Source organism: Delphinapterus leucas, chromosome 8 (assembly GCF_059928025.1).
Source record: "Delphinapterus leucas isolate spDelLeu-1000000601 "Yukka" chromosome 8, BTC_Dleu_Yukka2, whole genome shotgun sequence".
Lineage (NCBI taxonomy): Eukaryota > Metazoa > Chordata > Mammalia > Artiodactyla > Monodontidae > Delphinapterus > Delphinapterus leucas.
In genome coordinates, this window is record NC_143136.1 from 44,853,511 (window position 1) to 44,858,948 (window position 5,438).

At 39.4% G+C, this 5,438-nt stretch overlaps 1 pseudogene; it reads right to left on the minus strand.

The window, feature by feature from the left end:
• Positions 1–370: 370 nt before the first annotated feature.
• LOC149748548 (mitotic-spindle organizing protein 1 pseudogene) lies at positions 371–5,083 on the minus strand (annotated as a pseudogene).
• Between the last annotated feature and the right edge of the window lie 355 nt (positions 5,084–5,438).

Consider the following 5,438-nt stretch of genomic DNA (forward strand, 5'->3'; position numbering starts at 1 on the left):
TCAGTAACTCAACTCAGCAGCTGCCCTTTTATAGAATCTTATAGATTGGTGGAACTCATAGATTTCAAAAAATATTTTAATATTCGAGAGGATCTTAGAAGTCATCTAGCTGAACTCTGTCTTTTTATAGATGAGGAAAATGAGGCTCAGGGCAAATACGTGACATGCTAAATTGCTTTTTGTTGCTACAGAATCAGGTCTAGAATTCAGGTCTCCTGGCTCCTGGACCAGTGTTCTTTTCACCATATCATCCTACCTCCTTTGCATATCAGTTGCTCACTAAAGATAGAAATGACTGATTTTAGGAGTTTCTCCTAAATGAGGAAGAGGTGTCTCTTCCTAATGCCTGGGTCATTGCCTCCTGTACGTCTTTTTTTTTTTTTACCACCAAAATGGTTTTATTTTTGACACTGCCAACATGCACAACAATGCATTTCTTTGGTTTCCTTAAACATTACTTAAGTACGCATTAGAAATATATGTTTACATTTAAGAAATGTAACACATTAAAAAAGTCCTCTACAAACATAACTCCTTTTCAGTATATTTTCCTGCTTTGTTTCACACATAAATAACATAATCCACAAAGTCATAAATGAAACTATTAACTCTTATGACCTAAAAGTATATACAAATTTTGGAACTTGACAAGAATGTCCTTTTTCTGATTTTATATAAATAACAACATGCAGTATTTGCAATGTTTTTTAAATTAAACGAATGACTTACAATCAAAACTTTTATTGTCTCCCAACCAGTTCTCCCTATAATAGACCTTCAGTGCATTTGGTAAAGATGTCATGTATTTAAAAAGTCAAAGTGGTCAAAAGACTAGATATTTTAAATAGAACAGAAGGTTGCCATTAAATATTACTAAGCCTTATTAAAATCACTTTGGTTTGTCTGAAGAACAAAAAATGCTACCAAAGAGTATATGCTTGTGCTATCATTTTTTTCTTTTTTAATTTTTGGCTGCACCCCACGGCACGTGGGATCTTAGTTCCCTGACCAGGGATCAAACCCGCACCCCCTACATTGGAAGGTGGAGTCTTAAACACTGGACTGGATTTCCGGGGAAGTCCCTATACTATCATTTAAATGGAAGCTAACAAAGTCTTAAAAAATCAGATTAAATTTGTATTAGTCTTGGGAAAAATATTCCACTGAGATTCTGTTATAGGAACAGAATCCATGCTAAGTTTTCTAAAATTTATTTTGAACCATCACTTCGATTTGTTAAAACTTTAAGGGTAAAAATAATGACACATAAAAATGATCTTAGAAAGGCACATTTAGAATTCCTGATACAGAACACTTGATTATTTAGTTTTTGTTTAATTACTGGAAACCTTTATTCCTTCAGAAAATAATAACATTCTTCGTTGAGTGACACCATCTATTTAGTGATTTACTAGATAACCACTCAAGGTATATTAAGTTAGCGCTCAAATTATCTTTATGTAACGAAAGTAAAAAAGACGTTTCATGTTGGAATTGTTTCATTATGCATTATTATTTTTAAGGCCGTTATTTACAGAGTATAAAAATTAGAAAGAAAAACATTCTCAATATTCTCCCTAAATTTAAATGATTCAAATGATAATGGTAAGCTAAGCACTGTTATTACTTTTAAAATCTAAGTTTCTAAGTTTCATTTTCCAATTAATACAAATATGATCTGCTTCATACTATTAACTGCCAGTCAAACTTTATGTTTAAAAAAACTAAATATTCTTTGTTAAAGTGCAGTTTACAAATGTTTTTCCATACTCTTATAAAAAACAAGATTCTGATATGCATACTGAATCTAAGTCAAAATCCACAACGGTAGCTGAAATTGTCAACTTTCAGCCTAATACAACATAAATCCAGTTATTTTGCATAAACAATTCAAAATTAAAGTTTATAATGGAAGTGTCAACAAGTCATAACTACAACATTACTATGGATGGGTTTCACTATACTTCAACCAGGCACAGCTGATGTGCGCATCTGATAGACAGACTGCTTAGAAAATTAAAGCTATCAGCTATAAATAAGGAACACATGAATATGAACACAGCAGGGCCAAAGCATTAGAACTGTTAAAAGAAAATAAGATGTGGTGTAAACACAACTGATAGTTTTCTCCGTAAGCCACTTTCCACTGATTTATAAAGCTATGGTTTTATCATTCTTTTAAAAAGGACAATGTTTCCACATTGCTACATGCAGTGATTTCATTGTACATTCTTAACTACAATGCAATCTTCAGTCCTCCTGCAGAGCTTGACATATCTCATCAGGATTTCTTCAGAAAGTCAGCTCGTCGTATTTTCAGCAGCCTTTAATGCTGCAGCGGCCTTGAGAAATTCCTTAATGACTGATGATAAAGCTTCTGGGTTAATTCCTTGTTCACAGAGCCGTACACATATAGACAGAGTGCCCATATCTAATCCAGTATTCAAAATTCTTGAAATCTCAAGCAGAGATTTCTCCATGGTCTCCCTCACCGCATTCAGATTCGCCGCCGCCGCCACGGCGCCGCTGCTACTCGCCCTGCCGGAGGCCAGAGGGCGAGGGAGGAGGGCGAAGGGCCTGACCCGGAACTCGAGCGCCTTCCTTTCTCCTGGGCACTCACACCGCGCATTCTCCGCGCTCGCCGGGCAGGCTCCTCCCCTCGCGCTCGCCTCCTGTACGTCTTGATCGAAAGCTTGTGAGTCCGTCACTCAAGATATCTATTTCCCAAGCACTCACCAGCTATTGAGACTCAGTACAGGGGCTTCCTCATGGAAACGATTGCTATGGAGTTGATAAAATAAGGTAATGGTCTTCAAAAAGCTGGGCAGAAATAGGTGGTAGTTACTGATAAACCTGTCATTGGTCCATGGCAAACTGAAAAAATTAAGGACAATATAGTAAACTTCCAGATAACCAATATTATTCAATTAATTTTAAAAATTTGAGTTTGGTTTTTCTATGTTTTCTTCATTCAGTATTTGTGATACTGGGCACTGTTGGAGATACAGTGACTTGTCCTCATGGACATTACATTCTAAGTGGAGGACACAAATTTTGAACAATAAAACACATATTTCACATACCAGTAAGTTCTATGCAGAAAATAAATCAGAGTATCAGGACAGAGAATGCCTGGAATAGGGCAAGGGTTGGTTAACTCATGTAGAGTGGTTAGGAAGGTCTGTGAGGAAGTGGCATTTGAGTGAGGAATGGATGAAGAGAAGGAACCACCAAGTAAAGATCTAAAGGAAGAATATTTCTGTCAGGAGAAAGCATGTGCAAAGGTCCTGAGGTGGGAATGGGCTTGGTGGTAGCAGACGTGGAGTGAGAAAAGGTGAACAGAAGCAGATGAGATCACAGAAGTGGTCAGGGGCCAGGTCATGCAAGTAAGGCATTTGGATTTTATTCCACATATAACAGGAAGTCCACTGGAAGGTTTTAAGCTAATAGGGCAAGAGAGAGGGAAACAATTTAAGAGATTTTAGCAGTAATGTTAATGACAGAAAATGATGACGTAGACTAGGGAGGCTGGGTTGGAAATGGAGGCGATGAAAAGTGGCACATTTGGAGTATGTCTTGAATGTTGAACTGACAGGATCTGCTGAAGGACAGAGTGTGGGAAAAATACAGAAGTGTGGCTGACAGACTTTAAGGTGGTCCCCCTGACCACTGCGTTCTGGTGTTCATGTGCTTGCTTAATCCCCTCCCTTTGAGTGTGGCTGGGACCTGTGACTAACTTTTAACCAACAGAACGTGGCAAAGGTGATGGGATGTTACTTCTGTGATTACATCATATAAGACTCCATCTGGCTAGTAGGCTCTCTCTCTTTCTCCCTTGCTAGCTTTGAAAAAGCAAGCTGCCATGCTATCAGAGGGCCTCTGGAGAAAGCCCTTTGGCAAAGAACTGTAGCTGGCTTCTAGATACTGACAGTGGCCTCCAGCTGACATCCAGCTAGAAGTCAGGACCCTCAGTCCTACAACCACAGGAACTGAATGTTGCCAACAACCTCATGAGCTTGGAAGCAGATCACCAGCTGAGCTTCCATATGAGAACTAAGCTTCTAGATGAGAATTGAGCCCCAGTCCATACCTAAACTGCAGCCCTGTAGAGCCTTGCTGAGTCCTGACTCCTGACCCGTGGAAACTATGAGATATTAAATGTATGTTGTGTTAAGCTGCTAAATTTGTGGTAATTTGTTACACAGCAATAGGAATGTAATACACATAGGATGTTTAAATCAACTTTTCTAGTCTTAGTATCATGAAGTGTTTAAACAATAAAAAGGCCATGATCCCTGAACACAGCTCACTTGATTTGCAGTTGGTGAAACAGGGCCACAGAGTAAGCAACACATCTGAGGCTATACAGCTCACTAGCAATTAGAATCCCACCTCCTGTTTCCGCAGCAACTGCTTTTCCTGCTGCACTACGCTGCTTTCTATTAAACGTTGTTTTCGTTTGTTTCTGTTAGTCTGTGTGAAGGACATCCTACAACTTTATTCTGGTTTATTGAGGCTTGTCAGAAAAAAAGATGTCTTTCTTTACCTCATCCAGGAGGTCTGCCCATGTGTGGTTCATCTGAATTCTTAACCTGCAACCTGTGGTAGCCTCCATCATGGAAATGAAGTGGCATTGGGTTAGAGAGAACCCTTTAGACTCTCCCAGACACAGCTTATTTTAAAACTTCCTACCCATTTAAGGCAATGCTCCTCTTTTCCCATAAATTCTTGGGAGCTCTTGCCCTGTTTATGTGGCCTTTCCTGGAAAACAGAACCACAGTAGGGGTCACTGAACGGCCACTGGGTTGAAGTGATAGAAAACAAGAAAATAGAAAATATTTTTAAAATAGAAGGAAAGAAGGAAGGAAGGGAAGGGAGGGAGGGAGGAAGGGAGTGAGGGGGGAAGGGAGGGAGGGAGGAAGGGAGTGAGGGGGGAAGGGAGGGAGGGAGGAAGGAAACTACATGGGAGGAATGCAGCCTAAAATGCCAGTGACCCTTGGTGCTCACAATTGAACATATATGATTAAACATAGTGAACATCTCTCATTAGCTGTACAGCTGCTGTCAAACCTGGTGGATGCATCTTACACTGTTTTCTGGGTCCATTGCCAGAGACAAGAGACAGGAACTGGAATTTTGGCTAATGCTGCTCTGGAAGTTGCTCTTTCTTTATATAGTTCATGAAGCATTGGAAGGATTTAGCAAACAGCCTCATCATATCAGGAGACTTCAGCACTTTCTTGGCAATTCTCTTAATTCTCACATATTTTCCGGCCCTTTGTCTCTCGACCTGTTCCTTGCTTGGCCTAGTACAAAGTTACTATTTTCGTTCTTTTAATGCTAGGATGAGAAAATGGAATTCTTTTCTTTCGTGTATGAGCCAAGGCATCGGGTTGACAGGGTAAAATAGGCAACAGGGATAGAGTGAAAGATGACAG